Source organism: Molossus molossus, unplaced genomic scaffold (genome assembly GCF_014108415.1).
Source record: "Molossus molossus isolate mMolMol1 unplaced genomic scaffold, mMolMol1.p scaffold_m16_p_1, whole genome shotgun sequence".
Lineage (NCBI taxonomy): Eukaryota > Metazoa > Chordata > Mammalia > Chiroptera > Molossidae > Molossus > Molossus molossus.
Window position 1 is genome coordinate 248,534,566 of NW_023425344.1, and position 16,408 is coordinate 248,550,973.

Sequence of the window (16,408 nt, forward strand, 5' to 3'; positions counted from 1 at the left end):
GTGGGGCAGGAGCTGGCTCTCGCGTGAATGACCAACTGCCCTAATCAAGACGATTCTGAAAGCCCAGGCAGTGGACTCACCCAGCTGAAGCAGCGCCTGAGCTGCTGCCTGCTCACGTGTCACCTCGCACCCCTGCCGCGGGCACCCTTCCCTGAGCAGCCCTGCCAGCGCTGGCCAAGCCACTGGCGGCAGCTGACCTTTGCACAGTGTCAGAAGCACCTGGGGGTATTAGAGGAGCCCCCACTCACTCTGTTTGACACCTCTCAGCGAACCACAGCCCTGGGGTCTAGGTTTGGGGGCTCGGTGAGAATCCGGGGCAGTGTTTTGTAGGGTTTCTGCCCCCGAGGGGGTGGGAGCCCTGAAACTTGCATTCCCGAGCGCTGGCTGTCTGGAAGACTCGGTGCCTTTGCGCTGCGGCGTTCGGAGCCATCCGTTTTCGTGGCATTGTAGGCAGGTTGCTTGTTTGCCCTAATGAGGTTTTGATTACTTTCCATTTGTCTCTTTCATTGGCTTTATATTAAAAAACCTTTTTATTTGGACTCTTTGTACTTTCTGCAGTTCTAAGTTTTGCCTCAAACCAAACTTTTTATGCAGATGAGAGTAGGAGACTAACGGAGGCAGAGAGATGGGGGAGGGCGCCGGGGAGCCTGGTGCAGAAAGCCGTGTGGCTTCGGGCGCTCCTCGGCATCCCCAGGCTCCCACTGCCCGACTGTCAAATGACAGTAGGGCTGGGTGCTCTCGAGGCCCTGCTAACATCAGTGCTGATGGAGGTGGTGTGCACTGGGCGCTTACCCCCTGCCAGGCTCTGCTCTGAGCACGCTACGTGTAGCTCATTTGCTGCACAGTCATGCCGGGTGCTACTGTCACCCCATTCCACTGACAGGGCGCCCAAGGTTTGGAAAGGTTCAGCAGCTAGCACATGCTGGTTGGTGGGAGGTAAGATCTTGATCCCGGCGGCTGGACTCCCATGCCCTTGTGTCGTGTTCTTGGGGAGGCCTGCTCGGGCAGCCCTGCGGTCAGGTGTTCAGTCAGCTCTGTGTGTGCGGCTCGGTGCCTGGTGTCAGGGACCTAGCTGTGAACGGGATCCAGGGGCCTGAGATCAGAACCCCCGCACCTGCGTGCGGGCAGCCTTTCTGTCCCCTTGGCGAGGAAGCAGATTCTGAGAGGTCCAGTGCTCCTGCAGCAGCGTGGGAGTCGGATGGGACCCAGGCCTTCTGAATTCTCCCTCTCCTGATCGCAGGAAGAGGACACTGCAGTCATTAATGTCACAGGCATTTTCTGAGCCAGCCCCGGACATTAGGCATTGGCCCAGGGCGCGGGGTGACCAAATCCAGTTGGGCAGCTTACCCACCAGGAGCTCACAGTCTGCAGGGGGCTGTGGGCGTCCCACTGAGCCCGCACCTTTCTGCGGTGTCTGATGCATCTATTACCCTCACAGGTGGCTGACTGGCAAGTTCGTGTCTATCTCCAGGGTCGTCCACAATCTTGGGCAGAGCTGGGGAGGTGGTTCTTGGAACCCAGAACCTAAGAGCAGCTGCCCAGCCCAACTTTTCTCTTCAGCACCCCCTGGCAGCACCTTCTGGGGCCGCAAGCAGCTCCCGTTTAAAGCTGCTGGGGAGTCTGGCCAGTGTGGCTCTGTATTCCGTCAGGACACATGCCTGGGTCATGGGCCCAATCCCCAGTGGGAGGCGGCCAGTCGATGTTCTTTCTCATTGATGTTTCTATCTCTCTCTCCTTCTCTCTTTCCCTCTCTAAAATCAATAAAGGAAAAAAAGAAAATTAAGACCTGCGGGGAGCTCAGCTCGGACAAGGGGAGACCCATGGCACTCCAGGGCTGTGTCCCAAGTCTTTTGTTAACACCCACTTGATAACTTCTGCTCTTCACAGTGCAGTAGCGCATATTAGGACATGCAAAGAGGACCCTGGACCCGCGATGCTTATATAAATACAAAATTTACATAATGCTAACCTGAGTCCTTTATAATACTTTTGACTTGAAAATAAGCTGTTACACCAAAACCTCCCCTTGAGATTTTTAAGAATTTAATATTTTTATTGAAATTGACTTACATTTTTACCTAAAAACATATTTTAGTTTGCTATACCTAATAGTTTACAAAAAAAATATCATGGTTTGATGCCCTAGTTATTTTTTGTCTTAAAATACTTTAAATATTTGCCCGGCCAGTGTAATTCAGTGGTTGAGTGTCGACCCATGCACCAGGAGGTCACTGGTTCAATTCCTGGTCAGGACACATGCCCAGATTGTGGGCCTGATCCCCAGTGGGGGCATGCAGGAGGCGGCCAATTTATGTCCTGTCTCATTGATGTTTCTATTTCTCTCTCCCTCCTTTCCTCTCTTAAATTCAGTAAAGAAAAAAAAATACTCTAAATACTTATTAAAATTTGTTTTGGCAATGGCTTTGTTGAGATGTAATGCACATAGCATACAATGCACTCATTTAAAGTGTGCAGTTCATTAGTTTTTGGTATATTGAGTTATACAACCATCATCACAATCAAACATCATTTTCTCACCTCAAAAAGAAACCTGTGCCCTTTAGAGTCTCCCAACCCCCTCCTTCCACCCCCACCCCGGGCAACTACTAATCTGCTTGCTGTCTCTGTAGATTTGCCTATTCTGGACATTTTATAGAAAGCATGTGTTCAGGGTCCACCCACGTTGTAGCATGTATCAGTGCTTCATTCCTTTCTATACCTGAGGAATTTTCCATTTTATGTACAGACTACGTTGTGTTTATCCATTCTCCAGCTGATTGACATGTGTGCTTACATTTTTGGTTGCCATAAATCATGCTGCTACGAACATTCGTGTATGAGATTTCGTGTGGACATGTTTTCATTTCTCTCAGGCTCTGCCCAGGAGTGAAATTGCTGGGCCATATGGTAGCTCGATGGGCGGCCTTGAGAGGGACCACCAGCTGCACTACTTACTTGCCCACCAGCAGGGCCCGGGGGCTCCAGTGTTCTCCGTCTTCTTGCTAATCCCGTCCCTGCGGGTGGGGGTGGTAGCTCTGTGCTTTGAAGTGGGTTTGAAGTGGTCTTCCCGAGGGTTCACGCGGGCTGTGGATTCTTCATGAGTGAGTTTTGGTGGTTGGCGTCCTGTCAAGAATTGGTTCATTTCATCTAAGTTATCAAATTTATACACGCACACTTGTTCATCATATTCCTTTATTACCCTTTTGTGTTCTCAGGGTCTCTCCTCTTTTATTCACCGTGCTGATGTGTGTGTCTTTGTTTTTTCCCAGTGCGGTGAGAGGTTTATCTGTCTTTTTGATCGTGTCAGTGAAACATTGATTTTCTCCATTGTTTTTCTGTTGTCAACTTCATTAATTTCTGCTCTGATTTTTATTTTCTTTTGCTTCGAGTTTAATTTGCTTGTCTTTTTCTAATTTCTTAAGGCAGCAAGTTAGATCGTCGGCTTGAAATCTTTTTTAACGTCAGCATTTTAACTCGATACATTTTCCTCCAAGCCCACATTCCACACACTTTAATAGGCTGTGTTTAAGTTTTCATTCAACCCTGAACTAGTTTCTCAATTTATTTTTATTTCTTCTTTGATCTAGGGGTTATGCAGAAGTGTATTGTTTAGTTTCTAGACATGTTAAGGATTGCCTAGATAGTTTTCTGTTACTCATTTCTAGTTTAATTCTGTTGTGGTCAGAAAACATACTTCGTGCCCTGGCCGGTTTTGCTCAGCGGTTAGAGCGTCGGCCTGCGGTCCGGAGAGACCGGGTTCGGTTCCTGCTAAGGGCATGTACTTCGGTTGCAGTTTGTCCCCGGCCCTGGTTGGTCGTGCGGGTGGCGGCCACTCGATGTGTCCCTTCACGTCGATGTTTCTGTCTCTCTCTCCCTTCCTCTCTCTCCCTCCCACTCTATCTGTATAAAAAAATGGAAAAATATCCTCGAGTGAGGATAAGAAAAAAAAAGAAAACATATTTCGTATGATTGCAGTCTTTTAAAGTTTATCAGGGCTAGTTTTGTGGCCCGGTCATGGCCGGTTCAGGTGACTGTCCACAAGCTCTGGGTTGGAGCACGTGTTTTGCCGTCGCTGGGTGGAGCGCCCTCCAGGCGACAGCTGGCCATGCTCTCGATGGCACTGTGGGGTTCGTGCCTCTACATCTTGCTCCTTTTCTGTCTACCTGTTCTTTCAATTCCCGGCAGAGGAGCGTTGTCGTCCCCGCCTCTAACAGTGGAGCGGTCTATTCCTCTGTTCAGCACTATCACTTTTTGCTCTATGGAGTATGAAGCTGCCACCGGAGCTCCATGGGGAGCCTGCTCTCAGGTCGAAGCTGTTAGAGAAAATAAGAGAGAGGAAAAAAAAGAAAACAAAATTGAAAATAAAATAGCAGCTCACCTCTGCCGGTCACTCCTCCAAATTCTGACCTCTCCCCTGTCAGTAAGCTGAGGTCGCCTTGGAGAGTTCTTGGGGAATTGCTTTTGGTTTTGTCCAGAGTTTTAGTTGTAATCAGTGAGGAGAGAGGCTGCAGGTGCCCAGGTGGGACTTGAACATATTTCTTCCTGGCCAGATGTCTCCTCTGGAGTGTCCCTGTCCCTTCCTCAGGCTTGGTTTTAGCTGCCTGGCAAGTGTCACCCCCACTGGGTGTGAGCTGTGAAGGGGCTTGGGGGCATGACTGTCCTGTCCAGGCTGCTCCCCAGACTCACAGGAGCCGTCACAGTGCCTGGGACTCAGTCAGTGTTTTCTTTTTGTTGTTAATCCTCACCAAAGGATATTTTTCTACTGATTTTTAGAGAGAGTGGAAGGGAGGGAGAGAGAGAGAAACTTTGATGTGAGAGAGACACATTGATTGGTTGCCTCCCACATGACCCCAACCAGGGCCGGGGATCAAACCTGCAACCTGGGTACGTGCCTCTGACCAGGAATTGAACCCACAGCCCTTTGGGGCACAGGCTGGCCCCCTAACTGCTGAGCCACACAGGCCAGGGCCAGTCAGTGTTTCCTGGCTCAGTGATTGCACCCACCTCAACGAGCCTGCTGCCTAGCTCTGTGGCCGTTTTATGGCCGTAGGAACATGTGCAGTCCACATTCACGCCCCCAAAATGGATCCCCAGTTATAGGGGTGCTGGCAGCTGAGCTGATTGAAGCACGTGGCTGTTGTGTGCACCCTGGGGGTGGGCAGACTCTCCCAGCAGCACGGCCTTCCCCTCCTACCCTGAAGCAGGGCTGCCTGGTGCTGGCTAGTGGTCTGCACGCCGCTGATCAAGGCGACCTGTGCCGGGGGAGCCGCTCGGCGTGTCCTCTGACTAGGCAGTGCCGCGGGGTCCCTCGTGCTGTGTTCAGAGAGGACAGGCGACATCTCATCTCACCCTCTGCGGGCTCTTCTTACATCAGGCAGATCGCTTAGTTTTTAATTACAGTCATTCGTATAGACGTTTTCTTAGAAAAGTTCCGGTCATCTGGCTTGCCCCGCTCATTCATTCATTGAGTGTTCGCGGGGCGTCTGCCACGTGTATGATGTCTTTCTAGTCTGCAGGGTTCAGAGAAGCTGCAGGAAATGCCTTGTTTGAGAGGTGCATAGGTTGTCCATGGCACAGGGCATCTGGCCATGGGGCGGCTGGGGCTGGTCTACTCCTGCATGGGGTGGTCTTCACCTGAAGGAGTGTCTTGCCGATGTGAACCAGGGTATCCCTTCCCCTCTGTTTGCTACTCAGCTGATGAACTTGACTCCTCTCTCCCCACAGCTCCCCCCAGGTCTGCCCCTCGCCCTGTTCCCTGGGGCCGCCAGTGCTGCCCCGCCCCCCCCCACCCCCCACCCCAGCCATTGCCTCTCGGGATGGGGATGGGGATGGTCAGGAGGAGGACTTCACACCTGTGTAGACCAACTTATCTGCCACAAGGGGGCGTTACTCTGGAGAATAAAAGAGGAGCTATATTATTATCCATAGAGATGGAGGAAGAGGTATTTGCAGAGGGCAGCCAGAGACCTTGTGAGGAGAGCTGGGTCCAGAGCTGGGCGTGGACGGAGGAGGGCTGTGCCCACGGGAGGCTGGGTCCCTGGTGGACTTGGGGTGCGAGCAGCATAGAAGGGTGCCAGGGACCTGGGCACACGATTGCTTGTGCCCTAGACCTCCGTTCTGTCATGAAGGAGCCCCTGCTCTGTGAAGGCTCCGCAGCCGTCACGGGCAGCGGGCATCCTCATGCAACATTATAGCATCAGTGCTTCTCATGTTGTTAAGGCGTGCTGGGTGATATCATTTTTTAATCCTCCATGTTGATTTTATAGAGAGAGGAAGGGAGAGAGAGAGAGAAGAGAGAAACACTAATCGGTCGTCTCCCATATGCCCTCTGACCACGGATCGAACCCAAAACCTTTTGGTGTACAGATGACAGTCCAGCCACCCGGCCAGGGCATGGGTGATGCCGTGTCTCATCATTGCCCTATGTGCTGCCATGCACTTAACCAGCTCCGCCACTGGGTACTTACCGTGTTTCCTTTACTACAGCATCTCTGCGTCAGGTCCTGGCTGCAGAATGGACCATCAGCGTGTGGAAGACCCGGGAGGGCAGGGTGGGGCTGGAGCGGGTGCCTCCGGAGGCAGAGGAAGTGGAGTCCCGGCTTGCAGCCAAGGCAGGGAAGCCTGCTTCCTCCCAGGGCCCCGCCTCGGCCCTGGGCTGGGTCTCATCTCGACGTGATGCTTGCTGTTCACCTCCCTCAGTCCTGAGCTCAGCCCAGCACCTCAGTCCCCAGCGGGCAGCCGGCTGTGCTGCGGGCCTGATGGACACAGGACTCGGGATTGGGGCTGTGTGGGATGGAAGGACAGCTGGTGGGGTGACAGATGTCCTTCAGAGTCCAGGGGGACCAGGCTCTCAGCAGAGCTCAGGCATCGGGCAGTGAGGACCCCATGGGGCGGGGGCAGTGGGAGATCCCGAGGGTGGGACCAGGAGGGGCATCTCAGGAAAGGTGCCTCTTCCTTTCAAGCCCCAAGTCTCAGCATAGCTCTGTCCTTATGGGGCTCCCTTATCCATCTCCCCTAAATGCGTTGGTTGGGACTTTCACAGTGGTAGTGAAGCAGAGCATGTGGCCCTGTCACCACACCAGGCAGGCAGCAGGAGTGCTTGTCCCCAGGGGCCCGCCTAGAGTCCCCCGTGGCAGGTGCCAGGCTCTGGCTGGGTCCGGTGCTCTCACCTTCTCCCTGCTGCTGCCCGGCCCTGGCCCAGGAGCTGCTGAGCCCAGGCTGCCGCCTGCCAGGCCCCACCCAGAGGATCCCGGGAGCTGGCCGGGGTGCCCTGGGCCGGCGCCACAGCCCCCTGCTTGCCCTCACCCTCCCCTCCGGAGATCCTGATGGATGAGGCAGCTCCCTCCAGCCTGTGTGGTGCTTACGGGAGTGGTCACAGGCGGGGCCCCGGGGTGGCAGTGGTTCGCTCACCTTCCCCTCCGTCCTGCTGTGGCTCTGGGAGGCCCTGAGTTTGTTGGGTCCCAGGAGGAGGCCCTGCCCTGCCTTCCTCTTCTGCCCAGGGACCGGCTGCCTGGGGGACAGGCGAGCTCCTCTCCATCCCCTCTGCTCCTCCCCAGGGCTGGGGGCGGTGAGATCTGCCCCGGCTGGAGAGCAGGGCCCGGGCGATAGGCGGAGGCATGCTGGGCACAGGGCCTTCCCCGTGTCTCCCTCCCTAGGTCATTCACTGTGAAGTGGCCTTGGTTGCTCCCTGTGTGTCCTCAGAGAGATAGACCCTACCCTCAGTGCCCAGGTTACAGGTGCTGCGCAGGACCAGGTGTTGGAGGGAAGGACCCCACAGGCCCCGACAGGTGAGCCCCACACTCTCCATCTCTCTCCAGAGTGGGCCCGAGCCTCTGTGCATCGTCCCCATTGCTTCTTGAGGGCCGGGGCCCTGGGAAAGGTGCTCGGGGGCTCTGCAAGCAGCATGCTGGGACCCTGCAGGGCCGGCCACCTGGAGGGTGGCTGTGTTGTTAGAACCCGGTTTTATTCATTGCTCCATTATAAAGTGAGGAAAACAAATTTTTCACTTGAGAGGATCCACGACGCAGATACACGTGTAATGGACTGTTTCTGCTTTTCTTCCCCTCCCTTGCGTTCTGCATCTGTAATTTAAAATTTCACAGTCTCGAACGTGCCGGCTTCTCTGTGGGCATGTTCCGATTTGTTTCAGATTCAGCGAGCACTAATTGAGCAGCTAGCTACCCCGGCCCCCAGCTGTGCGGGAGGGAGGGCCAGGCTGCAGGGTTGGCTGTGGGCCAGGCGTCACACTGCCTTGGCCTCTGGCCAGCTCGCTGAGCCTCTGTGTCCTTGTCTGTGCAATGGGGCTGGTCATCCTGACACCCACGGCCCTGAGGATTAAGTGAGGTCCCGGGAGAAGCACCTAGCAAGGTGCATGGCACACAGTAGGTGTCCAGTGATGCCGCCTGTCATCCTGTTCTCAGGTGATGGGCACCACAGCGCCCTGGCTGCTACGGCTCTGGATAGTTGGCAGTCACGAGCCGTCTTCAGTTCTGCTCAGAGCTGAGTGGAGATCGCAGCCAGCCAGGTGTGTGTCTGGCCGGAACGTCATCATCTGCTTCTGGCCAAAGACATTCTTGGGCCCAGGGTAGTAACACGGTCCTCTCAGGCCAATCAGAGGCTTGGGTACCATCCCTGTGCCTTTGATTAATTTTTAAAAGAGAAGCAAATTGATTTTTGCCTAGTAAGTATGGGTGCTCAGAATGTGGGGGAAGAACGGAAAGTGGGACTTTAGGAGATGCCACAGTGGGAACCCTAACCCAGGGGTCCCGGGCGCTGGAGGTTCTGCGATTCCCAGAAAACTGGCCAGTAAATGCCTCCAGAGGAGGAAGGTGGCAAGTTGGGACCTGGCCATGGGCGGTCATTTGGGGTGGGGAGAGGGCCTCCTGGGTTCCGTGGGAGCTCCGGGGAGTGAGACATTGTCAGCCATTTCTCTCCTGCTGTCCCTCTATGACCTGCCCCAGCCCTGAGGCCCATGACCTGGCCCCCATCCCCGGCCAGCTCTTGGGGCTGCCTTGTGGAGGCCACACTCAGGGAGGCTGTCCTTAGAGTGCATTCGCTCCTGCTCTGGTATGACCCCCAGGAGCCCTGGGAGGAGCGCAGAGGCCCCTGCTCAGCACTGGCCCTCCCTCCCACGAGACTCTGGTTTCACAACCCTCCCCCCACTTCTCTACCCTCCTGGGGAAAAGGCCACAGTGGCCCTTGGGAGCCCCCCACACTTGGTGTCCCCATTCTTGGGACCTCAGTTTCCCCATGTGTCAGGAAGGGGCTGAACTCTGTACTGTGGTCGGCATGGAGCAGACCCTGTGTGTAGCTGGCAAGGGCTGAGCTGAGGCCTCATGCTGTGAGTGTTGTCAGCTCCTGTCCTGGGGTCACCATGTCTTAGAGCTGCTGGGTTGAGATGGATTGATCAGAGGGTCCTGCAAACACTACCGAATTCCTCCTAGGTAGCAAGTGGCCACAGGATGGAGGAGGAGGCTCATCTCTGCCCTGAGGCCTGAGGCCACATTTCAGTGGAGGAGACAGTAGGATGGAAGCTGCCATGGAGGGGCGATGAGAGGTCCGCAGAGGAAGCAACTGACAAGTCCACTTGGCACTTCTGGGAGGCTTGGTTGGCAGAGGGTTTTAAAGGATGCATAGGCGTTGTCTAGGCAGCAAGCCAGGGTAGGGCATCTTAGGCACAAGGAATGCAGAAGGGCACAGGCATGAAGGGTTCGACAGGTGAGGGAGTGGGGAGGGGTCTGTGTAGCTGGAGTGCACATGGGTGTGTGTGTAGGCGGGCCAGGAAGTAACGTTAGCCTGGCTGTCAGTGTAGGGCCTCTGACCCAGCCATTTTTAGGTAGTAGCCCAGAGCTGACCACCCTAAGGGAGGCGTTAGTGACAAGGAGCTCTCCCTAGGAGTGCAGACACCCAGTGCTCCCCAGGACGTTGGTCTTCAGGAAGGCCTGGAGTCGGAGCTGGTCCCCTGGGAGCCGGGAGCCAGAGCCAGCTCATCAGCCACACCTCAGGGTAGAAGGGAGAGGTGTCCTCCCCCAGCAGACGGTTATTAAAGTGCGCCATCCTTAAGGCTCATTAAGGAGTGTTAAATGCTAATGAATTTAGAGAGGGGTGTCTTGGGGCCTGTTTCCTTGGAAACGTTTGAGAGCAGGTGCTTTATAATGAGCTGTACCTATTTTAAAAGTGAGCCATGAAGCCCACTTTGATAGGCTGGATCTCAGATGCTGATGGGTAAGTGTGAACAAAGCCGATGGAGGCCAGTGGAGATGCTTTGTGCTCTCAGAAATATCATTCTCTGGTGGTTTCTATAGAAACCGCTGGTGCCTAGGGAGGAGGGCTGCCGAGCTCCAGCCTCGTTTACACGGCATACGGCTCGTGGCCCCAACCCCGGAAAGCCACCGGAGTCCCCTTGGCAGGGTGGGCCTGGTTTCTGGACAAAATGGGACAGATGTATGTTTTGGTAGCTGTAATTCTGCTTCAATTATATCTGCTCCATCCTCCCGCTCGATTTCAGTGGCTCCCCACTCAGCTGATTATGTTCATAAGAATGAACATTTGTGGAGTTCATCCCACAGAGCACTTTAAAGAAACTTTATTATCGAAGAACTTGAGCATATTCCAAAGTCGAGAGACTACTTGATGAACCTCCTGTAACCAGTACTCATGTCTACAATTATAAACTGACGGCCACGCTTCTTTTATCTATAATTCTACCCCTTTTCTCAGCGAGCTCCTCCCTTCCCGGCCCCACTGCTGGGTTATTTTGAAGCAAATCCCAGAATCATGCTATTATTTCCCTTGTACACACTTTTGTTTCTTTAAAAGATAAGGACTTAAAAATTATTATACTATTGTCACTTCTGACAATTTAACAATAATTACTAATATCCTCAAATATCCACCCCATGTTCAAATTCCCCTGATTACCTCATAATTTTAAATATTTTTAAAACAATTCCCTTGTTCAAATCAGGATCCAAACATGTGGTTGATAAGTCTCTTAAGTCTTGTTTATTCTAGAGGTTTCTCTCCTTTATTTTCCTTGTAACTTATTTATTGGGTAATACATTGATTGTTTGTCGTTTGTTTTCCTCATTGCATCCCCTGTGATGTCATTTAAAACATCCTCTGATCCCTGTATGTCTTACACACGGGAAGTTATGCGCGGAAGATCACCGGGGGCTTGTTACTCTGATTCTGATTCCGACTCTGGGTCTGGAGTGGGGCTGGAGAAGATACAACGGAATAAGCTCCCAGGTAATACCGATGTTGCTGGTCCGGGGTTCTACTCTCTCCTCCCCCTCCCCTCCCCCTCTCGCTCCCCCTCCCGCTCCGCTCCCCCTCCCGCTCCGCTCCCCTTCCCGCTCCGCTCCTCGTCCTGCTCCTCTTCCCGCTCCGCTCCTCTTCCCGCTCCGCTCTAATCCCCGTCCCGCACCTCTTCCCTTCCCGCTCCGCTCCTCTTCCCGCTCCTCTTCCCTTCCCGCTCCGCTCCTCGTCCTGCTCCTCTTCCCGCTCCGCTCCTCGTCCTGCTCCTCTTCCCGCTCCGCTCCTCTTCCCGCTCCGCTCTAATCCCCGTCCCGCACCTCTTCCCGCTCCGCTCCTCTTCCCGCTCCGCTCTAATCCCCGTCCCGCACCTCTTCCCTTCCCGCTCCGCTCCTCTTCCCGCTCCTCTTCCCTTCCCGCTCCGCTCCTCTTCCCGCTCCGCTCCTCTTCCCGCTCCGCTCCTCTTCCCTTCCCGCTCCTCTTCCCTTCCCGCTCCTCTTCCCGCTCCGCTCCTCTTCCCGCTCCGCTCCTCTTCCCTTCCCACTCCGCTCCTCTTCCCGCTCCTCTTCCCTTCCCGCTCCGCTCCTCTTCCCGCTCCGCTCTGCTCCCCGTCCCGCTCCTCTTCCCGCTCCGCTCCCCGTCCCGCTCCGCTCCTCGTCCCGCTCCGCTCCCCGTCCCGCTCCGCTCCTCTTCCCGCTCCGCTCCCCGTCCCGCTCCGCTCCTCTTCCCGCTCCGCTCCTCTTCCCGCTCCGCTCCCCGTCCCGCTCCGCTCCCCGTCCCGCTCCGCTCCTCTTCCCGCTCTGCTCCCCGTCCCGCTCCTCTTCCCGCTCCGCTCCCCGTCCCGCTCCGCTCCTCTTCCCGCTCCGCTCCCCGTCCCGCGCCGCTCCTCGTCCCGCTCCGCTCCCCGTCCCGCTCCGCTCCCCTTCCCGCTCCTCTTCCCGCTCCGCTCCCCTCCCCATCCCTCCCCCCTCTCCTAGGAAGGATCTAGATAGAGACTTGGTAAGATTCAAGGACTCCCCACCCCACTCTCCTAAGAATATCTGATTAGATTCAGGCTCAATTTTTTGGCAAGAACAGTTCATAGGTCATGGTGCATACTTCTATCGGGAGGTGCCTAATGTCTGGTTGAACCCCTTCTGATGATGTGATAGACCCAGAGGTTCAAGTGTTGTCAGCTGGGTGCCTCCATTATAAAGTCCCCATCAGCTTGTCACCTAATGGTCTTTGTAGTTACTAATGATCATTGCCTAGATCTATGAATTCATTAGCGGTTGCAAAACTACTGCACTATTTGTTGTTGTTGTTGTTAATCCTCACCAAGAATAGTTTTTCCATTGCTTTTTAGATTGAGTGGAAGGGAGGGAGGGAGGAGGAGAGAGAGAGAGCGAAACATCCATGTGAGAGAGACACACCAATTGGTTGCCTCCCTCATGTGCCCTGGCTGGGGCTGGGATTTGAACTCGAAATCCAGGTGCATGCCCTGACCGGGAATCAAGCCTGAGACCCTTGGGTGCACAGGCCGATGCTCCAACCACTGAGCAACACCGGCCAGGGCTACAGCATTTCTTTAAAGAAAGCTTTGCTTTTAAACTTCCTCACCTGAAGGGCAGGAAAGGCAGGAGAAAGCCTTGAGTCTTTTCCTTTATTTACCAGCTTTCAGAATAAAGAATTGTTTCCCTAGCATTCTCCAAAGGTACCTAATCAGTTTTTTTTTCTTTTTCTTTTTGTAGTAACATTAACTCATGGTCTATAACATAGTTGATGTTTCAATCAGTTGTGGCTCTTGTTACTATTCCATTGTTTAAATCACCCTAGTAAGTGATCCTCTTTAAGTAGGCTCCTGAGTCTTTTATTTTTTTATGTTTTAGAGAAAGAGGAAGGGAGAGAGAGAGAGAAACCTCAATGTGAGAGAGGAACATCGATCGGCTGCCTCCTGCACATCCCGCTACTGGGGATCAAGCCCGCCACCCGAGTGTGTACCTTGACCGGGAATTGAACTGGGACCTCTCATTCCATGGGACGACGCTCAGTCCACTGAGCCACACTGGCGGGGCCTGAGTCTTTCTTTTTTAAAAACGAACTTTATTGAGGTACAACTAATGTACAGTTAGAGTGCACAATTCCGTTAGTTTTGACAGACGTATATGTCCACAGAACCACCACTGCGGTCAGGATACAGGACATTTGCATCACTTGGTAGTTCCCTCCTGTACTTTTATTGTAGGTCCCCTCCTCTCCTTCAGTCCCTAGGCAACCACTGATCCATCTGTCTCTGAAGAGCATTTCACATATTTCTGGACCCTCGTATAAATGGAATCAGACAGCAGGTACTCTGTTTGGCTTCTTTCAGTTAGCATAATGTCTTTGGGTTCATCTGTGTAATTGAATGTATTAGTTTTCCTTTGTGTATGTATGTATGTATGTATGTATGTACGTATGTATGTATGTATGTATTTATGGTTAATCTTCACCCGAGGATATTTTTCCATTTTATATAAAGTGGAAGGGAGGGAGGGAAAGAGAGAGAAGCATTGATGTGAGAGACACACCTCAATTGGTTGCCTCCCACGTGACCCCAATTGTGGCCGGGGATCAAACCTGCAGCCCAGGTACGTGCCCTTGACCGGGAATCAAACCTGAGACCCTTCTGTCCACAGGCTGATGCTCTAACTGCTGAGCCAGACCAGTCAGGGTAGTGCTCCTTTTCATTGCTGAGTAGTATTCCATTGTATGGATGTATCACAGTTTGTTTATCCATTTACCGGCTACGGACATTTTGGATTGTCTCCAATGTTTGGCTATTGTAAATTAAGCTGTGAATATTCATGAACAGGTCTTTATGTGAATATATTTTTCATCTCTATTGATTATACTGGGAGCTTAATTATTAAGTGGGATGGTGCGTGTGTGTTTAAATTTGTAATAAATTGCTGTTCTGTTTCCTAAGTGTTGGTACATTTCACATTCCTCCAGTGCTCCACATTCTTACCAATACCTGGTATTATTGATCTTTTCCATTTTAGCCACTGTAGTGTGTTGTGGTATACTGATTGTGGCTTTAATTTCATTTCCCTGCTGACTAATGATGTTGAGCATGTTTTCATGGGTTTATCAACCATTTGAATGTCTTCTTTTGCAAAGGGTCAGTTAAAATTTTTTGCCTATTTAGGATGATGATGATGATGGAGTTCTAGAAGTTCTTTGTATATTCTGAAATTATTTTTATTTCATTCCCTGTTTTTTGTTTTGTACTCTATCTAAGGAATCTTTGCCTACTATGAGATTGCAAAGGTTTTTCTCCTGTGTTTTTTCCTAGAAGTTTCATGGTTTTCACTTTTACTTTTAGATCTGTGATCATTTTGAATTAATTTTTGTGTATGGTACAAGGTAAGGTTTATTTATTTATTTTTGTTATGTGGGATACCCAGTGGTTTTAGCACCATTTGTTGAAAAAACATTCTTTTTCCTGTTAGATTGCTTTGAAACTTTGGTTGAAAATCAGTTGGCCATGTATGTGTGGGTCTCTTTCTGGGTTCTCAATTCTGTTCCATTGAATTATATAGTTATCCTTTTACCAATACCACACTCTCTTGGTTTCTATAGCTGTATAGTAATTCCTGAAATTGGATAGTACAAGCCCTCCAATTGTGGTTTAAAAAAAATTTTTTTTTTCCTTTATTGATTTTAGAGAGAAAGGAAGGGAGAGGGAGAGAGAGATAGAAACATCGATGAGCGAGAACATCGATTGGTCGCCTCCTGCATGCCTCCCACTGGGGATTTGGTCCACAACTTGGGCATATGCCCTGACCGAGAATCAAACCAGAGACCTCTTGGTGCCTGGGTGGATACTCAACCACTGAGCCACACCGGCCAGGCTCCAATTGTGTTTTTCTTTTTAAAAATTGTTATGACTATTCTTGGTTCTTTATATTACTTTTTTTTTTTTTTTTTTATCCTCACCCGAGGACATTTTTCCATTTTTTGTTCAGGTAGAGTGGGAGGGAGAGAGAGGAACAGAGAGAGAGAGAGAAACATCGATGTGAAAGGAACACATTGAGTGGCTGCCACCCGCACGACTGACCAGAGCTGGGGACAAACTGCAATAGAGGTACATGCCCTTAGCAGGAACCGAAGCTTTAACCGCTGAGCCATACTGCCAGGGCACCATTTTAATTTTACAATAATATCATCAATTTCTTTTCATTTTCTAAAAAATGTTTTTGTTGATTTTTTAGAGAGAGAGGAAGGGAGAAAGAGATAGAAACATCGATTTGAGAACCCGGCCAGTGTGGCTCAGTGGTTGAGCATCCACCCATACACTAAGAGGTTGCCAGTTCAATTCCTGGTCAGGGCACATGCCCAAGTTGTGGGCCCAGTTCCTAGTGGGGGGCATGCAGGAGGTGACCAATCGATGTTCTCTCTCATCGATGTTCTATTTTTCTCTCCCTCTCCCTTCCTCTCTCTCTAAAAAAAATCAATAAAGAAAAAAAAAAATTAAAAAGGAAACATTGATGTGAGAGAGAAACATTGATCAGCTGCCTCCTGCACGCCCCCTACTGGGGATCAAGCCCAAAACCCAGGCATGTGCCTCTCAGTCCATGGGACGATGCTCAGTCCATGGGACGATGCTCAGTCCACTGAGCCACACTGGCCAGGCATCTTGTCAACTTCTACAAACAAACAAACAAACAAACCAAAAAACAAGCCTGCTGGTATTTTGATTAGGATTGTGTTCAGTATAGAGATCAGTTTGAGATAATTGACATCTTAGCAATATTGGCTTTTCTCATCCATGAGCATTGTAAATCTTTCGTTTCTTTAGTTCTTCCTTAGTTTTTCTCAGCAGTGTTTTTAGTTTCCAGTGTGCAGATGTTACACATATTGTGTCAAATTTATTCCTCAGTATTTCATGATTTGAATACTATTGTGAATGAAATTTTATTTTTAGTTTTATTTGCAATTGGTTGTTGCTAGTATCTGGAACTGCTATTAATATTCTTATACAGTTGGCTCTCTGTGTCAGGATTCAACTCACTGCATATCAAAAACAGTTTTTTTTTGGTCTGCGTAGGAATCTGGGATGCGGAAAGTGCCCTGCATGCGTTGTTCTGTGCCATTGTAGATAAGGCACTTGAGTGAGTACTCGTGGATT

General features: G+C 51.5%; 1 protein-coding gene and 1 long non-coding RNA gene across 7 annotated transcripts in view; both read left to right on the forward strand.

The window, feature by feature from the left end:
* WDR25 (WD repeat domain 25) overlaps window positions 1–16,408 on the forward strand; it is a 136,778-nt gene that overhangs the window by 98,388 nt on the left and 21,982 nt on the right. The window lies entirely within an intron of this gene.
* Window positions 9,504–13,583, forward strand: LOC118625238. Its single transcript, XR_004958649.1, has 3 exons — window positions 9,504–9,556; window positions 11,152–11,250; window positions 13,500–13,583. It is a non-coding gene; the product is annotated as an uncharacterized LOC118625238 (long non-coding RNA).